General features: G+C 44.0%; 1 protein-coding gene across 3 annotated transcripts in view; it reads right to left on the minus strand.

Moving 5' to 3' along the window:
- The window catches only part of erg (ETS transcription factor ERG), a 272,948-nt gene that overhangs the window by 224,244 nt on the left and 24,549 nt on the right, over nucleotides 1-24,155 (minus strand). The gene's annotated exons all lie outside the window — the stretch shown is intronic.

Here is a 24,155-nt window from a genome sequence, read left to right on the forward strand (position 1 = left end):
TTCCTGTCAGGACTAGTCCAGCCAGCCTCAGCAAGCCAGCATGGCTGCAGGCCACCAGCTTTCAATGCTAACTCACGTTTTTCATCCCCCACAGGTGCATTGACAGTGCCAATGGAGGGGATGAGGGAGGAGTTCTCAGAGGGAGGAGCAGCACTCTGAGGATGAACCATCATGTAACTCCTGTGCAAGCTCCACCAGAGCAGATACATGATTTGACCAGCCACATCCATGTCAATGCTGTTATAGTGGAGGCCTTTGCAAACAAGGCATGGGTGACATGGTTAATGCAGTTATTGTGAACTGCTGTTAGAGTTGCAGCTCTTGTCAATGTAGCTGCTGATCTGGAGCATGCTGCACTTCCTCCTCAGAGAGCCAAGCAACTGCAGAATATGTCGTCCCTGTGTTAAGGGTTACAGAACTAAGGCAAGTAGATGAAGTTAAGGTACAAATCAACCATGATCTAATTGAATAGCAGAACAGGCCCAAGGGGCCTACTCTTCATATGTGTTCCCACATCATTGGCTGTAAAGTATTTTGGTACATACTCAGGCTGTGAAAGGTGCTTTATAAATGCAAGTCTTTCTTTATAACATCCTCAACTCATACAAACAAGTCACTGAACTAATGGCATGTTGGTGAGTTTCCTGGTTTCATTTAAAGTAGAAGGAAAACTAACAAGCCAACACTTAAAATTACAACAAAACACGAGCAGTTGGTAATGATTCACCTTATTTTGCTTTCTAGATACTGACTGGTTGACAAAGGCATTATCAACTGCACATGACTAGGGCGTTGTGACTTATTTGACATTTGTAGACAAAATATAATTGAGGCCTGATTTAATGCAGCTGAAATTCTTTGTAGAGCTGCAATCTGTTTTACCACATCATTCTAATATAAAAAATACCTTCACTCGGCGGAGTCTGCTTCAACAGTTAAGTAGAAAGTATGGAAATTGATTTTGGGAAAAGCTGCCAAATCTGATGTTTTTTTTTTCAATTGAGAGGATGAATTGAAGGGCTGAGGCCTATCGCTCACATCGCCACCAAGACTGAGGATAATCAAAGAGGACATGGGGCAGAATTGTGGGCTGGTGAGATTTCACGGTCCCACCGAACTCAATGGATTTTTGAACAGCCCGTCGCATTTACAACCCCACCCCCGGCAGTAAAATTCAGTCCATGAAGTAAATCAAGAATTCTGGCACTTTAAACTTGGGTTTGAACAGTTGACATGGATTATTTGTGAAAGAAGAGAATAAGGAATGTCACAGTTTTGAGCTCCTGGGTTAGAACTGGAGATTGTGTGATGAGTCTCGAGGTCAGTACATGGCCCCTGAATGTAATTTTTGGCAAGTGGGCCCGGGAGCGGTGGAGAAACCGGCCGCCGGCCGCGATGGGCCCTGACCGCGATTTCACGCCGGCCAGGGCGGGGGCGGGAAAAGGGTGGGCAATGGCATTTCCGCGGGCACGGGTGAGCGCTGCGAGAAAGCCGCCTGAAGGCAGAGAGCTGCCTCAGGGACCTGCAGGCCTGAAAATGATCAAATAAAGGTTAAAAACACTGCAAATAAAACGTCCAGGTATAACAATCGAGCACCTGAAAATATGGCTGATAGAAACGCTGTCCACGGATATTTATTTTTATTTTATTCCATAACGGAAATTTCATCCTGCCCTTGGATGAGGTTTGATGAACAATGCAAAGGCCGCCTGGCTGATTCCATTGTCCGCCAACGGTAAGGTTGGATGGGCCACAAAAAATCGGAGACAATTGCGCCATTAATGGGCTTAATTGCCCTCTTAATCATCAGCGGGCGAGTTTCTGGCTTCTGCACGCGCCTACCGAGCGAAATATCGAGCGAGTGCGCGATGATGTCGGGACCGACGCCTGATGTTTTCTCATGCGATTTTACGCCCGACCGGGTCAGGTGTGTGCCCGTCTGTGGGATGTAAAATTCTGCCCATGGAGTCCTCAAAATTCAACTCAGAAAAGGTTGTGGCACCGTCACGTTTCTAGGCCCAAGGTTCCAGGCTGGATTTTCTTCAAACTTTATTTAAATACCTTTTGGATTGTTTTGAACCATTCATCATTTATCAGGTCATTCAGGGAGGATGCCTTCTGAGCACTAGCACAAAAACAGAAAATGCTGGAAAAACTCAGCAGCATCTGTGGGAGAGAGAAACATTTAATGTTTCGAGTGCTTGTGACCCTTCCTCGGGCATTTCTGCTCTTTCTTCAGATCTCTGGAAAAGGATCATGCAGACTCGAAACGTTAACTCTGTTTCTCTCTCACCAGATGCTGTCAGGCCTGCCGAGTTTTTCCAGCATTTTCTGTTTTGTTTCAGATTTCCAGCGTCCAGCTGTATTTCACTTTTACTTTCTGAGCACTACTTGTAGCGATGTTGTAAGCATCAGGATCAAGAACATTTTGATACTTTATGGAATGGGGTGAGAGGTGATGCTAATTAGCCATTTAACAGTCACTGATAAGGAAACAAGGCAGAAAACCATTGTGCCTGATTCATTGCTGTGACGCTCAAACAACACATTGACGTTCTTTCAAGATACTGGCACCATCCACCATGAATTACATTATTACCTTTTCTTTTCATTTATTCATGGGATGTGGCCAGCATTTATTGCCCATCCCTAATTGCCCTTGAGAAGCTGGCGGTGAGCTGCGTTCTTGAACCACTGCAGTCCATATGGTGTAGGTACACTTACAGCGCTGTTAGGGAGGAAGTTCCAAGACTTTGACCCAGCGACAGTGAGGGAATGGTGAAATATTTCCAAGTCAGGTTGGTGGGTGGCTTGGAGGGGAACTTGCAGGTGGTGGTGTTCCCTAGTGTCTGCTGCCCTTGTCCTTTTAGAGGGTAGCTGTTGTATATTTGGAATGTGCTGTCTAAGGACCCTTAGTATGTTCCTGCAGTGCATCTTGTAAATGGTACATAATGCTGCCACTGTGCATCAGTGGTGGAGGGAGTGAATGTTTGTGGATGGGATGTCAATCAAGCGGACTGCTTTGTCCTTCATGGTGCCAAGCATCTCAAGTGTTATTGGAGCTGCACTCATCCAGGCAAGAGGAGTCATTCCATCACACTCCTGGCTTGGGCTTTGTAGCTGGTGGACAGGCTTTGGGGAGTCAGGAGGTGAGTTACTTGCCACAGGATTCCTAGCTTCTGACCTGTTCTTGTAACTACATTATTTATATAGCTAGTCCAGTTCAGTTTCTGGCCAATGATAATCCCCAGGATGTTGATAGTGGGGGATTCAGCGATAGAAATGCCATTGAATGTCAAGGTAATGGTTAGAGTCTCTCTTGTTGAAGATGGTAATTGCCTGGCACTTGTGTGGCATGAATGTTACTTGCCACTCCTCAGCCAAAACCTGAATATTGTCCTGATAGATGCATTTGGACATGGACTGCTTCAGTATCTGAGGAGTCATGAATGGTGCTGAACTTTGTGCAATCATCAGCAAACATCCCCACTTCTGACCTTATGATGGAAGGAAGATCATTGATGAAGCAGCTGAAGATGGTTGGGCAGAGGACATTACCCTGAGGAACTCCTGCAGTGATGTCCTGGAACTGAGATGATTGACCTCCAACAACCACAACCATCTTCCTTTTTGCTAGGCATGACTCCAGAGGAAAGTTTTTCCCCCGATTCCCAATGACTCCAGTTTTGTTAGGGCTCCTTGATGCCCACCTGATCAAATGCCTCTGGAGTTCAGCTCTTTTGTCTGTGTCTGACCAACGCTGTAATGAAGTCAGGAGCTGAGTGACCTTGGCAGGACCCAAACAGAATGTTTGTGATCAGGTTATTGCTAAGCAAGTGCCGCTTGGTAGCACTGTTGGTGACACCTTCCATCACTTTACTGATGATTGAGAGTAGACTGGTGGGGCAGTAATTGGCTGGGTTGGATTTGTCCTGCTTTTTGTGTGCAAGACATACCTGGGCAATTTTCCACATAGACAGATAGATACCAGTGTTGTAGCTGTACTGGAACAGCTTGGCTAGGGCTGTGGCAAGTTCCGGAGCGCAAGTCTTCAGTACTATTGCCGGAATATTGTCATGCCCCATAGCTTTACACTATCCAGTGCCTTCAGCCGTTTCTTGATATCACGTCGAGTGAATCAAATTGGCTGAAGACTGGCACTTGTGATGCTGGTGAGATGAATCATCCACTTGGCACTTCTGGCTGAAGATTGCTTCAAATGCTTCAGACTTATCTTTTGCACTGATGTGCTGGGGTCCCCCATCATTGAGGATGGGGTCATTTGTGGAGCATCCTCCTCCAGTGAATTGATTAATTGTCCAGCACCATTCATGGCTGGATGTGGCAGGACTGCAGAGGTTAGATCGGATCCATTGGTTGTGGAATCACTTAGCTCTGTCTAACGCTTGCTGCTTATGCTGTTTGATACACAAGTAGTCCTGTGTTATTGCTTCACCAGGTTGACATTTCATTCTTGGGTATGCCTGGTGCTGCTCCCAGCATACTCTCCTGCACTCTTCATTGAACCAGAGTTGATTCCCTGGCTTGGTGGTAATGGTAGAGTGGGGGATATGCCAGGCCATGAGGTTACAGATTGCAGTTGAGTGCAATTCTGCTGCTGCTGATGGCCCACAGCGCCACATGGTTGTCCAGTCTTGCGTTGCTGGATCTGTTCAAAATCTATCCCATTTAGCACAGTGGTAGTGCTAGAATGGGCCTGCGGCAGATGGTGAGGGAACCAACAAAAGGGAAAAACATGCCACCCCAGATGCAGCTGTCCATGGGAGTGTTGGTAAGAGTGATCACCACACAGTCTTTGTGGAGAAGAGATCCCATCTTCACATTGAGGATATCCTCCATCACATTGTGAGTCTGGAGTCACATGTAGGCCGGACCAGATAAGGATGGCAGCTTTTTCCTTCCCTAAATAGCATTTGTGCACCAAGTAGGTTTTTACAACTTTTGACAATGGTTTCATGGTCATCATTAGATTTTTAATTTCAGAATTTTATTGAATCCAAATTCTACCATCTGGATTCAAGCCCAGGTCCCCAGATCATGAACCTGTGTCTCTGGATTAGTCCAGTGACAATACCACTATGCCACTGCCTCCCATATAAAACCCATATAAATTGTCAGCCATCTCTACTCCTGTGTGATTTTTGTTAGCTACCTAAAACTCTAAGTGTGCAGATTAGACCTGGCAAGAGCAGGTCTGAAACTTATGTGTTCATTTGGATGGCCAGGTGCCTTTTTGGAGAGGTAAGGTATTTCTTTGCACATCGTTCCAGGACACCTTTGGGATAGATCATGTACCTTTTGGGAAAGGTAAGGTACCTCTTTGGGAGAGAGGTCAGGTGCACTTTGCAAATGTTATAAGTAGACATGAATGTGTGTAAAAAAATGTATAACCGCATTAGAGCTGTCAAAGATACCACCTATCAAGCTGTCAAAGAACTGTTAACACTCTTGGAGATTTAGCTCCACTGGGCTTTATTTTTTTTAAAGTCTGGGGTTTTCAAAAAACAGTGCTGGCTATTTCACTCTGTCTTTGACATAAGCCTGAGGGTTATCTTTATAGGATTTGTGTTGCAGGACTGGTTTTACGACCTATCATTATCACAGTGGTGTACTTGTTAAGTGAGCAGTTTGATTAAGATCTCCAAGTGATTATAGAATAGAGATACATGTTTTCATCAGGGATTAAGTACTTAAGTGAAATGTTTTCATAAGCAATTAGTTGAAGGAATGTCAATGTATTGATTGTCCTTTATTATCAATGAGAGTGTTTTTTAAATAGTGACCTCATCAATAGACGCATATTATGTTGCCATGGTTCCTGAGGCCTGCCAATGATGGATGCTAAGTGAGTTGGCATGAGGGGGTGGATGAGTTCATGGGTTGGCATGCATTGGCACTAAGTTGGCATAGGGGCTATAAAGGGCCATGGTGATGAATGGGGGCATGGGTTGGCATAAGATGTATGAGGGGCCATGGTGGGTGGTACAGGACTTGGTTTTGCATGGAGGGTATGGGGGTGTGGATGGGGGAGGTGCCATGGGTTAGCATGGATAGAGCACGCGGATTGTGTGGGAGGTGAGGAGTGAGAGCTAGAGGGACATTTTTGCTCGATTGCTATTTTTCAATCTTTCATCCAGTGCGGGTGCACAGAGTCAGGCCTTCCAGTCAGCCCACCTCTGCACCCGGCAGCCTCTGCACTCATTCCGGAATCGGGATCTGGGTGGATCCGACTTCTAACCCAGCCCGCACCCCCAGACCAAAAATCCCAATTTCCGGGCCCCCTTTTCCGGGTCGAGTTCGCAGAGCTTGGAAATATCCCAACTCTGTGCATCTGACCCGGGAGCAAAATCCAGGCCTAATTCACAGAATACACCAGTTTCTCAAGAGTATTATTCTATAATGCTAAATGCTAAAGTCGTCAAATTTCTATATAGTAATTGCTTCTTAAGGTCAGTTAGACAGAACTTACCATTTGCTAGGTAAGTTTCACTGTTATTAACAACATTTTGTTGCATCTCTGGCTCCTCCAGAATGTCAGAAGAAACTAATAAGAAATGGCTGGTGTTCTTCATAATTTTTATACTTTTTTTCTCTAATCGAGACATCAACATTGGACAAGTAGTAAACTGTGACATGTGAAGTGTGACATCCACATCTCAGAATGCTTTGTAGAGTAATGGACCTCCCATACAGTTGCTCATATGAAGCTGAGTGTCTTTTTTTTAAGGACAGCAGCATTATACTATGCAGCTTAGAAGACAATATGTTCTGCTGCTACAGTAATACAATGTTTATTAACACCAGAAAATATTTTTGTGGTTAAGTAAATAATGCATGATCTGATACTAAAGTCAAGTAAGAAATTGTAGGTTATTCAGTTTTTCTAGCGTTTTGTGTCCCTTGAGATGTCCTTTGTTTCTTTTGCTTTTTTGGAAGTACAACAGAGAAATATAAGTGGAACATTTGAAATTTGATGGTAAATGCACTGGGCACAGAGCACAGATTTAAAGTGATTTGCAAAGGAAGCAAATGTGACATGAGAAAAAACTTTTCACACAACAGGTCTGGAGTGCACTGCCTGGCAGTGTGGTGAAGGCAGGTTCAATCGAGGCATTCAAGAGGGCATTGGATGATTATTTGAATAGAAACAATGTGCAGGGGTATGGTGAAAAGATAAGGCAATAGCACTAGGTCATAATGCTCATTTGGAGAGCCAGCAGACACATGGGCCGAATAGCCTCCTTCTCTACTGTTAAAATTCTGTGGTTCTGTGATCTAGGTTCTGAATATTGGCAGGCTGAGTCAACTGAAGAAACTTTTTAAGATGTTAGCCAAGTCCCTAGTAGAAAGGAGTCCACAATACTCAGTACAAAGTAAAAGGTTTTGATGCAACATTATTGGTATGCCAGATGTACAGATTGCAAAATTGTGCAGACATGGCCCATCATCCATTTAATATTAATGAATAGAAAAATGGCAGATTAGGAGTTCCTATGCAGGTAAGAGTTTAACCCTAATCAGGTTTCTGAGCAAAGAATAGTTGGGGCAAGTGCAAAACACACTTACTGGCCTAAATTTCCAGTTTCAAGGTATTTTAATCCCTGAGCCATGGTAAATGCCAGCAGTCTCTGTCTCACCCATTCTGGGGCAGGAGGAGGACACAGAGCAGTGGAAGATCATAAGGCACTCAGGCACTCACTGGCTTCTTGGCAGAACTGGGAGATTTTGAAAGGTCCCATAGAAGGAGGGAGAGGTAATCTAGAGAAGAGGAAGCCACTACTTTCTTTGTGGAGCCTGGAGGAGTTCGCCTGACTGTCCTGGTCGCACAAAAGAAATATTCCCACTTAACTGAAGAGTAGTTTTCTCCTTCCACCAGCTGCCAATCTGTTTCACCCTAGTGGAGGAACCACGGTAACTTCCCCTCTTAGCCGCCATTTAAATGGCATCAGGGTCCTATTTAACCATAGTTGACCCATTCGCATAAATTCAGAATTTATGATCTTCAATCTTCAGCTGAATTTTGGAAATGTCAGGAAAGGGTAGAGTTCCAAGGGAGTGAGTAGCCTAGTTGTTGGGTTAAAATCTGCCTTAGAGAGGTTGCACTGCCATCCTGTACTAGGATGGGTGCATGAGAATTTTTACCCTGTAATTGCAGTCACCTCAGGAGAAGTCAGAAGATGGGAAATGAAAATGATCACAAATCAGGATTTATGATGCAACTAACTGGAGTATTAATGTCCTTTAGCAAAGGAAAGTTTCTGTGTGTGACACCAGTCCCATGCTGATGTGGTTTACTCTTCAATCCCCTCTGAAGTAACCAAGAAAGCCATTCAGTTGGATCAAACCATTGCAAAGAATCCACATGGACTGCAGCAAGGAATAGGTTCACAACCATCTTCTTGGGGCAACGTTATCCCAAAAATGAATATATTTTTAAAAAATGGATTTGGGGATGGAGTTGAGTTTCAGATTTGTGATTTAAAACAAAGTAAGTTTGCACAAATTTCTTAGAGGAAAACATTGGAGCATGTGTATTAAATCCAAATGAATTTAGGGAATGTGACAATTCACAATCTATTTCAATCAGCAAGGAATAACAACACAGAGCTGAAACATTGACTCTGCTTTTCTCCCCACAGACACGGTCTGACCTGCTGAGGATTTCCAACACTTTCGGTTTTTGTAACAAGCTGGGATCTATTGCCTTACCCCAGACCCATTAGCCTGTGTGAGCATAGGCTTTAATCAATTCATCACCTCTTTACTGTAGGCCAAGTAACATTCAAACCCAAGAATGATTTTATTCATGTAGACCCAACATAAGCTAACTGTAGATAATATAGTCCTGTGAGAAGAGGCAGTGAGTTTGAATGGCAGGCCTTCTGAGGAAGATATCAGAGATACCATTCCTTTCTGGGGTCAGAATTAATAGGGAAGAAAGGAAAACCCGTGACAGAGAGCATTTGGGTTTTAAACTAAGGACTCCAAGACACAAGTCTTGGACAGGATTGGAATCTATAAAAGCAGAAGATCAGGTTTTGCAATAACAAGTTGTCTAGAGAGAAAAGCATGCCAAGTAGAAGTGAGTCAGTTCACAATCGGCATGAATTATTATTATTTAAAGAGTGAAGTGTGATGAGTTAAGTCAGTGGAAAGTGCTTACACTTTCTACACATTCATTTCCTGTTTGTGAAAATAAGCAGCTTAGCAATTCCTTTCTAGCCTCCTTTCACCAAATGTTTCTCAGTCAACCTTTGAAAAGATTGGTGATTTGCACTCAAAATGCATGATGTTCAATTTACCCTTACTGTCCATCAGATTTTGGCAGGATGGATACATGTATAATAATAAGACACTTATTAAGACAGCTTATAGGAGTGGCCAGCACCACTTCACCCAAGACAATATTTAAGAGGAACCCTAAACCTGTAACAGCAAAGTCCCATCGGTACTGCAGAGCTTGCTATGTTATGGAGGTAAAGAATATTGTTGAGGCAGAGCAAAGCAAACTAATGTTGGAGAGTTTGGTGCCAAAATTATGTGCCTGATATAGAAAATGTTCCATTTCACAATATTAGTAACTCTGCCTTGATGAAAACAAGATTTGCACACCAATACAGAAATGCTCCTCCTGGTCTTAAACACAGTTAATTTGCCTAACAATAATTCCACTAATCAGAGTTGGTTATGTAGAATTTACAGCACAGAAACAGACCATTTGACCCCAATAGGTCCAAGCCTGTGTTTATGCTTTACATGAGCCTCCTCCCAATTTATTTCATTTCACCCTATTTACAGATTCCTCTATTAGGTTGGCTAGAGTTGCCAATGGTTTAATTGCTTGTAGCACTCTAGCAACAAACGTTTTTTTAGCAGCACCATACTTTTGTTTGGCATGGTTTTGAATAAATCTTTCCATTCATGAAGGTGAGTGAGTTCCATGTTGGAAGATTTTCACCCTAAAGACTTCCTTTCATGTTGATGCAGAGTTAGCCACTCTTTACTTTGCCTCAACAATACCCTCTACCTCCAACTTGATCTGAAATCACACCCAGTCCCATTCACCCATCAACCCTGTGCTCACTGATCTACACTGACTCCCAGTTCAGTGACACCCTGATTTTAAAATTCTCATCCTTGTTTTCAAACCCATCCATGGCTTCATCCCTCTCTATTCCTGTAACCTCCTCTAACCCCCCAACCCTCTAAGAAATCTGTGCTCCTCATATTTCGGCCTCTCAAGCATCCCCTATTTCAAATGTTCTACCTTTGGAGGCCATACCTTCAGCCACCAAGGCCCTAAGCTTTGGAATTCCGTCCCTAAACCTTTCCATCTCCCTACCTCTCTCGTCTCCTTTAAGACACTTTATAAAAAAACCTACATTTTTGACCAAGTTTTGGTTACAGCTGTCCTAATATCTCCTTAGGTGACATGGTGTCATAATTTGTTTCATGCTTCTCCTGTGAAGTGTCTCGATATGAGTTACTATATCTAAGGCACTATATAAATGCAAATTGTTGTTGGATGAGGAGATTGCATAGATATGGAAGGACTAGAATGAGAATCTTAAAATCAAGGCATTCCGTAATCAGTCAGCGAGTGTGAAACACTATTTGCTGCAAAGACTTGAAGAAGCAACTGATCTAGCAATGGATCTGCTGAATCAAAGTCCTCCCCTTCACCCAGCTATGATTCCAGCCATTGAGCCTGTCCATAATTACTCCCCTAAAACTAACTATCGCTCAATAACTTGTGAACATTGACACATGTACCTTTATGGTAGGGATCTCTCCGCACTGATTGCCAAGTGCTTTTTACATTGTTAGTCATGTCAGAATCAGGTCATCGACCTCTATGCATCCACAGATGGTCAGATTGCCTTCGTCAGTATAACTTCAGGTTGGGTATCTCGCAGGTTCATGCGACCAAGTAGTGACATGCTTAGCCATATTACTATGACAGACAACGCTAATGATAATGAAGCCACTTGTGAAATTGGAGGCTACATGGTCACAGCAATTTCACACACAACTATTAGTCTTATTATGCAGGAGGAGTTGAAGGCAGAATTGGTGGCAGGCAGCACACTGCAGAAAGTAAGCCAGTACCTAAAAGCCAAGTGGCCTCAAAAAATAGAGGAAGAACTGATCCAGTACTACAGAGTGACACAATGAACTTGCATTGTTTTATGACAACTGTATTGCTTGCAGAACTCGAGCGGTTATTCCGAAAAAGCTACAACAATGTGTATCCCATCTTACCCATGAAGGACATCTGGCTGTTAAGATGAAACAATGATCTTGTGAAACAGTCTAATGGCCAGCAATAGGTCATCACAAAGAAGAGCTCATTAGAAACTGCATAGCATGTACACTTGATCAAAAACCTGTTAAGCCGTGTCCCATACCTCTACAACCGACCACATTTTGCCAACCAAATTATGGTATTAGTAGATATTTTTGGAGAAGTGCAAGAAGTCCCTAGCTTTTCTTATTGTTTATGCATGATCCACATAGCAAATGGTCGGAAGTCGGTACAACAAATTCCATCTCCATCACTTTGGTCATTGGCATTCTGGTAGACCAAAGCAAAATAATGTGGATGCTGGAAATTTGAAATAAAAACAGAAAATGCTGCAAAAACACAGCAGGTCTGAAAGCATCTGTGGAGACAGAAACAGAATTAACATTTTGAGTCCTTATGACTCTTCTTAAGAGTCATAGGGACTCGAAACTTCAACTCTGTTTCTCCCTCCAAAGATGCTGCCAGACCTGCTGAGATTTTCCAGCATTTTCTGTTTTTATTTCAGACATTCTAGACCAGCTGTTTACAAAACGGTGTTTGCCGGGGACTAGAATTATGGGCAATGGCATGAAGTTTTACTAGTCAATTCACAGAGTTCCGAGCAAGCTATAGACTTCACTACCATTGGACATTGCGATGCAGCCTTCAGTCGAATGGTGGTATCAAACAATTCAGTAGGGCAGAAGATCAAAGACAGTCTGAGAGCTAGTAAGTCAGAGGGGAAAACATTTGAAAAATCCATTCATATCCTACTCCGCATTTAACAAACCACCCCACAAGCTCTGACCATAAAGATACCAATCGAACTAATGACTGGGCATGAATTTTGCATGGTGCTGATCATTCTTAAGCCATCGTCACTCTCTGGCAGGGATTTCATAGCAAAAACAGAAGAAAGTGCGAAGTGACAAGGTAAAGCAAAAGCATACTTCGACAAGTGAACTAGCACAAGGAAACAACAATTTGAAGTTGGAGTTTGGGTTTGCATCAAATGGTCATATTGTGACCGCATCATCTCTATCAGGGCCAAAGCAGATCAAGTGGTTGCTTGGTATCAACACTTATCTTTTGGGTGACAACACAAAGTGGAATGCGAGATACTTGATTGCAAGCAGACCAGGATATTTTGAGGACAGCGATCATGAGGATACATTTCCTTTTCTGATGAGTGACTACAATGTTGATCATCCACCTCATCAATTTAATCACACAGAACCACAACCTCAAATTTTTAGATCTCAGTGTGGTCATCAACGACCCTTATGTCTCAAACACTTTCTGTACTTAGAGAAAACAGACATACTGACCTCTGAAAAATGACTCAAGTACGTATCTATGGTTTTTAGGATGGTTTAATTTAAAATAGGTCGTTTAGTTTACAAGTGAGAAAGAATGTTGTATTCAATTGTCCAATTGTTAAGTGTTTTATTATGTGTGCCTGTGGACTTTTCTCTGCTGTTAGTCAAGTCTGTGGGTGCGGTTAGGGAAACAGAAACTAAACTGAAGCAAAACACTGGAAGTGTGAGCGTGCAGACATTATAAAACCACTGTAAATAAAGCTCCTGTTTAGACAGAGAAACTTATGTAATCTCTGCATATCTCCGAAACGTAAAACACAAAATGAACAGGAGTCGGCCATTCAGCCCATTGAACCTGTTCCACCATTCACTTAGATCATGGCTAATCTATATCTTAACCCCAATTACCCACCTTAGTTCCAAATACCTTAATGACCTTGCTTACATCTAGCAATTACAGTTCTGAAATGTACAATTCACCTAGCCTCAACAGCATTAGGGGGAGCGGATTCCAGATTTCCACTACCCTTCAAATAAAGTACTTCCAAACATCACCCCTGAAGAGCCTAGCTCTAATTTTAAGCTCGTGCTCACTTGTTCTGAATTGTCCCACTACAGAAAATAGTTTCCCACTGTCTACCCTTTTAGCTCCTGTAATCATACTAAACACCTCAAATAGATCACTCCTTAAACTTCTATACTCGCAGAAACACAAGCCTAGTTCACGCAACATCTCCTTATTATTGAAAACAAAAACAGAAATACCTGAAAAAACTCAGCAGGTCTGGCAGCATCGGCGGAGAAGAACAAAGTTGGCGTTTCAAGTCTTCGTGACCTTCAACAAAACTAAGTAAAAATAGGAGAGGGGTGAAATATAAGCTGGTTTAAGGTGGGGGGGGGCTGTAGGGGCAGAGAAGTGGGGGGTTAGTGGTTGTAGGGACAAGCAAGCAGTGATAGGAGCAGATAATCAAAAGATGTCACAGACAAAAGAACAAAGAGGTGTTGAAGGTGGTGATATTATCTAAAAGAATGTGCTAATTAAGAATGGATGGAAGGACACGCAAGGTACAGATAGCTCTAGTGGGGGTGGGGTGAAATAAGACTAAAAGGGCATAAAAGGTATAGATTTAAAAATAATGGAAATGGGTGGGAAAAGAAAAATCTATATAAATTATTGGAAAAAACAAAAGGGAGGGGGAAGAAACGGAAAGGGGGTGGGGATGGAGGAAGGTGTTCAAGATCTTAAGTTGTTGAACTCAGTATTCAGTCCAGAAGGCTGTAAAGTGCCTAGTCAGAAGATGAGGTGCTGTTCCTCCAGTTTGCGTTGAGCTTCACTGGAACAATGCAGCAAGCCAAGGACAGACATGTGGGCATGAGACCAGGGTGGAGTGTTAAAATGACAGGGAGGTTTGGATCATTCTTGCGGACAGACCGCAGGTGTTCTGCAAAGCGGTCGCCCAGTCTGCGTTTGGTCTCTCCAATGTAGAGGAGACCGCATTGGGAGCAACGAATGCAGTAGACGAAGTTGGGGGAAATGCAAGTGAAATGCTGCTTCACTTGAAAGGAGTGTTTGGGCCCTTGGATGATGAGGAGAGAGGAAGTGAAGGGGCAGGTGTTGCATCTTTTGCGTATGCATGGGGAGGTGCCGTAGGTGGGGGTTGAGGAGTAGGGGGTGATGGAGGAGTGGACCAAGGTGTCATGGAGGGAACGATCCCTACGGAATGCAGCCACGGGGAGGGGGGTGAAGGGAAGATGTGTTTGGTGGTGTCAGCAAGCTGGAGTTGGCGGAAATGGCGGAGGATGATCCTTTGAATGCGAAGGCTGGTGGGGTGATGTGAGGATAAGGGGGACCCTATCATGTTTCTGGGAGGGAGGAGAAGGCGTGAGGGCGGATGCGCGGGAGATGAGCCGGACATCTTAAACCAGCTTATATTTCACCCCTCTCCTATTTTTACTCAGTTCTGTTGAAGGGTCATGAGGACTTGAAACGTCAACTTTGTTCTTCTCCGCCGATGCTGCCAGACCTGCTGAGTTTTTCTAGGTATTTCTATTTTTGTTTTGGATTCCCAGCATCCACAGTTTTTTGTTTTTATCCTTATTATTGAACCTTTGTGTAACAGTATCATACTGGTAAATTTGTACTGCAACCCCCTCCAAGGCCAATATATCCTTCTTGAGGTGTTCAGTACCTTATATGAAATCTAACCAAAGTTTTAACTAACTGTAACATAACTTCCACCACTTTGAACTCCTGCTCTTCTATAACTGGTTTCTCCCCCACACAGTATGCAGGGATAAAATTAAAAATGGAATAACAATTAAAATTTGACGGGAGAAAAACATTTGTGTGCGCTAGATTATGATATATTCAGCGTTTGTCCACAATGTTCAGAAGCACGTGCAGGCTTTTGAAAACTTTTTTGTGCTTTTCTTTTAACCCCAAGAGGACAAGAGTAGGATGTGATAAGGAAATCAACACAAGAGGGAACAAGCAATAAAAGGGGAGGAGCAGTAGGAATGCAGGAAGAGGCTCCATCTGCTGGCAGGATGTGAACAGCATCAGTTCAGGCCCTGGATGAGGCCTACCCCAAAGGTAAATGATATTAAACCTAAAAATGGGGCATTTGTCTCCTTTTTGAGAGAAGAGGAATCCAGTTTTATGAGCAAAATCACATTACTTTCTGTTGCTGCAGAAGTATTATAAAGTTTTTTATTCACTGTACGGGATGTGAGATGTGAGTATTCCATCACATTCCTGACTTGTGCCTTGTAGATAGTGGACAGGCTTTGGGAAGTCAGGAGGTGAGTTACTCGTCGCACGATTCCTAGCCTTTGACTTACTCTTGAAGTCACACTATTCATGTGGCTAGTCCAGTTCAGTTTCTGGACATTGGTAACCCCCAAGATGTTGGTAGTGAGGGATTCAGTGATGGTAATGCTATTGAATGTCAAGGGGCGATGATTGGATTCTCCCTTGCTGGAGATGTCATTGCGTAGCACTTGTGTGGCGCAAATGTTACTTGCCACTTGTCAGCCCAAGCCTGGATATTGTCCAGGTCTTGCTGCATTTGGTCCCATACTGCTTCAATATCAGGAGTCGCGAATGGTGCTGAACATTGTGCAATCATCAGCGAACACCCTCACTTCTGACCTTATGATGGAAGGAAGGTCTTTGATGAAGCAGCTGAAGATGGTTGGGCTGAGGACATTGCCCTGAGGAGCTCCTGCAGTGGTGCCCTGGAACTGAGATGATTGACCTCCAACAACCACAACCATCTTCCTTTGTGCTAGGTATGACTCCAACCAACAGAGAGCTTTCCCCTGATTCCCATTGACTCTAGTTTTGCTAGGGCTCCTTGATGCCACACTCAGTCCAATGCTGCCTTGATGTCAAGGTCAGTCGCTCTCACCTCACCTCTGGAGTTAAGCTCTTCTGCCCATGTTTGAACCAGGGCTATAATGAAGTCAGGAGCTGAGTCACCTGGCAGAACCCAAACTGAGCGTCAGTGAGAAGCTTATTGCTAAGCAAGTGCCGCTTGATAGCACTGTTGATGACCCTTTCCATCACTTTACTGATGATTGAGAGTAGACTGATGGGGCGATAATTGGCTGGGTTGGATTTGTCCTGCTTTTTATATACAGGACATACCTGGGCAATTTTCCACATTGCCGGGTAGATGCCGGTGTTGTAGCTGTACTGAAACAGCTTGGCTAGAAGCGCGGCAAGTTCTGGTGCAGAAGTCATCAGTACTATTGCTGGGGCCTTTCGGCTTTACTGCAACTTTTGCTGCTTAACAAAAGATCTTTCTAAATATTAAAGCTACTTGAATATTTTAAAATGACATCATTTTACAACTATTTGCTTTTTGAAACACATGATTCTGAGCCAAGTCATTTATAAAAATCAGTTGATCTTGCATATCTCAGGGAAGAGAATGCCTCTGATGTAATCTTGATATTTTTTATTCATTTACAGGATGTGGGCATCGCTGGCTAGGCCAGCATTTATTGCCCATGCCTAATTGCCCTTGAGAAGTTGGTGGTGAGCTGCCTTCTTGAACTGCTGCAGTCCATGTGGTGCAGATACACCCACAATGCTGTTAGAGAGGCAGCTCCTGGATTTTGACGCAGTGACAATAAAGGAATAGTGATATATTTCTAAGTCAGGATGGTGAGTGGCTTGGAGGGGAGCTCCCGGGTGGTAGCTATGGGGAGTCAAGAGGCAGGATACTGACTGCCGGATTCCTAGCCTCTAACCTGCTGTTGTAGCCACAGTTTTTATGTGACTAGTCCAGTTCAGTTTCTGGTCAATGGTAATTGTGAAATTCAATAGTTTGTAATATTTATAGAGCTGTACATCAAGTAATTATTTGATCATGAACAGGCAGTATATTTAAAAATATTTATAACTGCAATTATAAAGAAATACACTGACAGCAATTCAGACATTTCTCAAGTTCATAATCAAGTTTAAAAATCACATGACATGGTTTACATTTCCAGTGTACAGAGTGAAAACATTCAGGACATTCTAGACTTCCATTATCACTATAGTTCAAGCATAACTAAACAGACAGCTCAGGTCATACTAAATACACAGCCTTTAAATCAATGTAAACACATAGCTCAAGTCATTCTAATTGTAACTCATGAGTCAAACTCGGCTAATAACTTCCTCCTCCTTAGAAAGAGTAAGCAGGTTAGAGTGGCATTTAACCAAGGTGCTGATCCATGACTCTGGCTTTGGGCCACAACTCTTCCCCATAAGCAGCTGTGAGATGTATGCTCTTTCCACCGCTCCTACTTTAGGAATTCTCTGGATACTGAAACCAATTGCTGTACTATATTATGCCAGTGTCCTTTTCTTTGACAGTACTGACAGCAAGATGCCACATTTCCAGGGCTTTACAGATTGACGTAAAGTGTGGGAAGGGTAGCACTCCTCACAAAGATTCATGTACTGAATAAAGGCCTGGGGAATCCCAGGTGAAAGTAAACTGATGACAAGCAGCCACCTATCATCAAGGAGCGGAAAGGAGGCATCAGCAAATTTTAGATGATTACGTGGTATTTTAGATCAGTTTACATGGGTTCATGCCCAGCGAGCTGCTGCTAGGGTGAATTTCTGAACTTAATTGTGCCAACATGAGGAAACATTAATTGGAGGCTGGCCGTTTCCCCGCAGAGAAGTATATCTTTCTCGATTCACATTATGGAAGGTATAGCACCAAGTTGCTTGCCCTACATGTGGCTGGGGATAGTGACACCCCTATGTGCTATATTCTTTCTTAAAGAAGTGTCCATTCACCATAGTGTGAATCTGTCCATTTGACTTGTTCTGGGCAACTTAAAGCAACCTTCAGTAACAAAGAAAGAATTCCAATCCCCTACCAATATCATTAGTTAAGAATGTTTATGAATGAAGTAAACAATAAAAAAACACTTAGGGGCGGAAAACACATTTTGATGCTTTTTCCTCTGCTGATGACTCATAGGGCTGCTTTTCATGGGAGGGGTGGGGATGGTGGGGGGCCTGCCCCCCACCCGATGGCAAGTCGGCTGGAAGCAGACTCGCTCAATGCCAGCAGTCCCTGCAGCCATAACATGCCGCAGGAGGGCTAAATTAGTGGAGGGGTCGAGTGGAAGGTCCTCCCCTCACTGGGGACGAAGTCCCACCCTCAGGAGCTGCCGGCCAACTCCGGCACTCTTGACAGTGCCAAGCTCTCATTACTGGGTGCTGCTGGGATTGCAACCACTCCGAAGAAGAAGGCTCAATGGATCCCAGAGTGAGCTCAGCCTGCGTTATTGGGCAGGGAGGGGTTGGCCAGCTTAGGGAAGGGGTGGGCAGGGGTGGGGTTGGGGGTTTTTCGAGAGCAGGCGGATAGGTGTCATCATGGGGGGGGCTGCTCCCCAGAGCACAAAGGTTGTAACTCCTCCTTCCTTCCCACCCTTTTAAAAACTTTTTTCCCAAAAACGGCCTGCCCACTCCTGCCTGACTGTCCTCACCAGCTGTATTATGGTTTGGGCAAGATACTATTGGGATCAATTGGCTTGGTAACAAGCTCAGCTGACCCTGAATCATTTATTTACATATGATGGGCGGACTGCTGATTTTGGTGTCCGTCCGTCTATCGTGTTATGGAGGTGGGCAGCCTGCCTATTTTACATGCCCTGCCGCTGAACACATGCCCAGTGGGGGCACATAAAATCGAGCCCATTGTTGTTATTTGCAAATGTCCTGCCTAGTTGACTAGGTGTTTCTGGGTTTTGGGGGAAGAGGACGATAAACCACAACTCCTATGATGCACCCCTCTCACTTCGAGAATTTGACCACTGCTACTGGGTAAGACTGACAACAGACCGGGGGAAAGTTCTAACTCAAGCATCAGGCTACAGGCTGAATGACAAGCCGATATGAGGGGATTTCACATTAGGCTTACGTTTAGAGCAAACAGTTCTGACATAATTTAACTAACTTAATCAGTACATTTAGTTAATTATCATGATAGTGGAATGGTTATGTAGGTGGACTGGTGATCCAGAGGACAGGGTTAATAATCCAAAATGGATTTAAATCCACCTTGGCAGTTGTGAATCTGAATTCATTCTGTTTTAAATCTTAAAGTAGGAGGCTGTTACCAGTAAAAGTGGGGGCTAGTGAGGTCAGTTGGCTAGCGTGTGGAACAATTAACACCAACAGCACAGGATCTGATCCCTGTTCTGGCTGAAGGAGATTCAGGACTTATCTCCTCACCCTATCTATAGTAATATCTATAGCACCTTGCTGTGGTTCAGTGAACAATTGCCAAGGACCTGCCTTCAGACAGAGAACTGAAGAAGGAGATTAGTAAAAGTATAAAACCATTGTATTGTCATAATAACCCAATTAGTTCACTAATGTCCTTTAGGGAAGGAAACCTGCTATCCTTAACCAGCCTGGCCTATACGTGACTCCAGCCCCACATCAATGTGCTTTACTTTTAATTTTTGTTATTCATTTATTGATGTGTTGCCCATCCCTAAATGCCCTGGAGAAGGAGGTGATAGGCTACCTGCACTCCATGTTGTGAAGGCTGATGGGTAGGGAGTTACAAGACCCAGCAGTGATGGAGGAACGGCAATATATTTCTAAGTCAGGTTAGTGTGTGATTGAGGAAGTGGTAGTGCTCTCATGCACTTGCTGCCCTTGTCCTTCTAAGTGGTAGAGGTTCTGAGTTTAGGAGGTGCAGAAACCTTGGCTAGAATTTTTCCGTCAGTGAGCTGGGGGCGGGACCCGCTCGCCGATGCAGGATGTCATCCCACCCCATTTAAATATTCAGGAAGGCAGGAGCACAGCGAAATCAGCTGTCCGCCCGCCAACCTGTCAATGGCCAATTGAGGTCATTGACAGGGTAGTTAACCCAATTAAAGACCCTTCCCGTCCAACCTTACGGCTGGCGGGCAGGCCAGGAGCCCCGGCGGGCTTCTGATAATATGTGAAACCTCAGCCAACCTCATCCACCGGCGGGATGAGGTTTCATGTCAGTTTTTGAAAAGTTTAGTAAAGTTTCAGTCATATTTATTTACATGTCCCATCTCGTGTGACATTGTCACATGAGGCGGTCATGTTAATAATTTTTTTATTATTCTATGTTTGATGTTAAAAACACTGTCAGCGATCTCCCTGGGACAGCACTTAGTCTCAGGGAGATGTGCACTCTTACACGTGCATGCGTACTTTGACAGTTGGGGAAGGAATCCTTCCTCCCCCCCGCCACCCCCAACCCCGCACAGGAAGCGCATAACGCTTCCCATCGGGCAGCCGGCTGGACAGGCCTTAATTGGCCCACCCACTCAAAATGGCAGCAGGGCCCATTTCGGTGGCGGCGATCGGCTGCCCGCCCGCTGCTGAGCTGGTGGGGCCCACCCACCCCCCCATCAAGGGCAAAATTCTGCCCCTTAACTGTTGGCACTGCAGTCATTGTACGTCGGTGGTGGAGGGAATTAGTGTTTAAGGTGGTGGATGGGATGCTAGTCAAGTGGGCTGCTTTGTCCTGAATTTTACTGAGCATTTTGCATGTTGTTGGAGCTACAATCATCCTGGCAAGAAAATATTCCATCACATCTCTGACTTGTGCTTTTAAACAGTAGAAAGGCCTTGGGGAATCTAAAGATGAGTCACTCACTGCACAATACTCAGTCTTTGGTCTGCTCATGTAGCTGCAGTGTTTATGAGGCTAGTCCACTTAAGTATTTGGTCAATGGTGACCCTCGGGATGTTGATGGTAGGGAATACAGCAATTGTGATGTTGTTGAATGTCAAGGAGAAATGGTTAGATTCTCTCTTGTTTGAGATAGTCATTGCCTGGCTTTGTGTGGCAGGAATGTTATTTGCCACTTATCAGCCTAAGCCTGAATATTGTGGATGCTGTGCTACATGTGGACTACTTAAGTATCTGAGGATACTTCAGCAGTATCCTGCAATTGGAACTGAACACTGTGTAAACATCAGCAGACATCACCACTTCTGGCCTTATGTTGGAGGGAAGGTCTTTTATGAGGTGGCGGAAGATGGTTGGGCCTTGGACACTGCCCTGGGGAACAATGTCCTGTGACTAACACAATTGACCTCCAACAACCACCTTCCTTTGTGCTAGGCATGACTCCAGCAAGTGGAGAGTTTTCCCCCTGAGCTCCATTGACTTCAATTCTGTTAGGGGTCCTGAGTGAAATACTACTAGTGAAATGCTACCTTGATGTCCAGGGAAAGTGAAGACAACTCACCTCTGAAATCAAGCTCTATTGCATCTGCTTGAACTACTGTCTGGGGTGCCTAACTAGCAGCTCAGTTGTAATAAACTGCTACTCATGGCAGTCGGGAATGGACAGTAAATGCCTGGCTTGACAGTAACACACACATCTCAAAAAGGAATAAAATAAAAGTTAACGTTCATTATGTTCTAAGTGATTTTTACAACTACTTACACTAATCTCAGTGAAGAAGGGAAATAATGACCTATAATGATGTCATGAAATTATTTGAGTAATTAGATTGATCAACGTCTGCTAGTTGTCAGTTGGAATTGATGGGCAGAATTTTGTTGTCGGCATGTGGAGGTGGGCCTGACACACCGATGCGTAAAATGACGCCCGATGGCCTGTGTCCTGATGTCATCACGCGTCATTTCGATGTTTCGTTCGGCGGGCACCCACCGGAGGCAGCTGCGCACCCTCCGAACTGTCAACGGCCATTAAAAAAGTAATTTAACTTTTAACAACGCTGCCTGTCCAACCTTAAGATTGGCGGGCAAGCGAAGAGCCCAGTTGGCCTTCGCATCTTTCAAGAGACTTCATCCACAGGTGGGATGAGGTTTCCTGAAGGTTCCATAACATAATTAAGTAAATTTTGCAAACTTCACAAACATGTCCCACATAAGGAGACATGTTTAAATAATTTTTTACTTTATTTTTTTAAAAATTTTTATCATCTACTTAATCTCCCTGAGGCAGCTCCGTGCTCTCCCTCCTCCCCCCATCTGCACAGGTACCGGCCGCGCGTTACACTGGGCGGGCCTTAATTCGTCTGCCCGCGTAAAATGGCGGTGCACAGCCAATCACGCGCCTGCCCCTGCCCGTTCCAGCCCAGCCCGCCCGCCGTAGGAGAAATTCTTCCCAATAAATTTGAAAAAAATTAACCAGTTGAAATATTTGAGTTTTCTGCTGCATACTCATTCCACAATGACTAACTACTGTTTGATCAAATTACGTTTGAGTTCTTGATCTTTAATCAATGACAAATTTGACCAGCAATTTAGAAGGCAAGTCTACTTCTCAGCTGATCACTAATCATTCCTCCGCAGATGTTTGACACATCAAAGTGTGATGCCGCTGAGATTGCACTTTGGGGCATTACCCCTTTGAAAGATGTGAGGTGCTGCAAGCCTGCTAGACACAAGCCTTTTAGTTATCATAGGGCAGAATTTTACAGCCCTGTCATGACAAATGACAGATAAAATGCAGCGAGCTAATCAAAAGTCCATTGGCTTCAGCGGGACTGGAAGATCCCGCCGGTGGTAGGGGCTGTAAAATTCCGTCATAAATGATTATAGCAGGGAGGGAGGCTATTTGTCCCATCAAATCCATACCAGCACTCTGCAAGAGCAATTCAGCTATTTCCACTCCCCTGCCCATTCCCTTTAGTCCTTACAAATCCTGCAGCTTCAGGTGCTTATCCAGTTCTCTTGTGAAAGCTATGATTGTGTCTACCTCTACCATCCCTTCAGACAGTGCATTCCAGATCCTAACCATTTGTTACATAAAAAGGTTTTTCCTCATGTTACCTTTAGCTCTTTTGCCAATCACTTTAAATCTGTGTCCTCTCATTTTCAACCCTTCTGCCAATACAAAGAGTTTCTCTTTATCTGCTCTGTATGGATCCCTCGTGATTTTGAACAACCTTCTCATCTCTAAGGTGAATAACCCCAACTTCTCCAACCTATCCTCATAACTGAAGTGCTTTATCCCCGGATTATGTAGATGTGTTGGTGGTAACTATGATTCAGTAAAGATATTTCCTGTGCACTGTATAGGGGAACAGTTGAAGAAGCAATCTAACTACTATATGACTGAGTCTGACTGTCTCATCCTGTAGGCCAGCTGATGTCACTTAATCCTACAGTAAAGTTATTACTGTTTTTGCACAGGACACGGGCTTACTTTACTTCTTAAAGGTGTTAGCACTATGGGCGAGTTTCAGACAGGGCTCATTTCCTGACTAACAAGGGACTTTCTACACTAGAAATTCAATTCAAGTATCGCCACATTCAGCCGAACAAACACTACAGTGCATTTTGGCGGAGGAGGATTTAGTCTCTTTTTAAGTATTAAGCAAGTATGCATATTGCTAAAACGCTGATCTCATTGCACATAGCTTGCAAAACTAGTAATGCTTCTGGAAAAGTGAGTGGTATTTTTTTGCGTCAGGAAAATTAAGAGAATAACAAATCCAATTGCTAATGGATACTTTTGATTAAATGTGTATGAAAAATCCTGTAATTTAAGAATAAACATGTCTCATAGTATTATCTTCAGACTAATCTGTTGGGACCATTGATGGAAGTGTCGTCCCGCAACCCTTACCTCACCACCCACCCCCCCACCCCACCCTCCCCCTCCCCCCCGCCGTCCGTCTCCCCACGCTTTCCTGCCTGAGGCCTGAGCAGGGTAATCCACCAATCTCCCCCCTCCACCAACTTCCCTGAACTCATCCCACCAGCCTCAAAATTGCAGCCAGGAGGAAGCAGCCCTTAAGCAGCCAATAATTGGCCATTGGCCAATAGGGTGAGGGCCAGCAAGCAAACCTAGACCTCACCCACCTCCTGTAAAGTTGCAGCTGTTTTGAGGACATATGGGAAGGTGGTGGGGAGACCATTCAGGAAATTTTACGAGTCCCCATGCCAGCAGTTTACCAGCCATAGAAGGCCTAAGCAAAATGAATTTTGACAGCCTCCAATCTCTGAAAGTAGTCACAAACCCACAGCACAGAATCAGGT

Source organism: Carcharodon carcharias, chromosome 18, assembly GCF_017639515.1.
Source record: "Carcharodon carcharias isolate sCarCar2 chromosome 18, sCarCar2.pri, whole genome shotgun sequence".
Taxonomy (NCBI): domain Eukaryota; kingdom Metazoa; phylum Chordata; class Chondrichthyes; order Lamniformes; family Lamnidae; genus Carcharodon; species Carcharodon carcharias.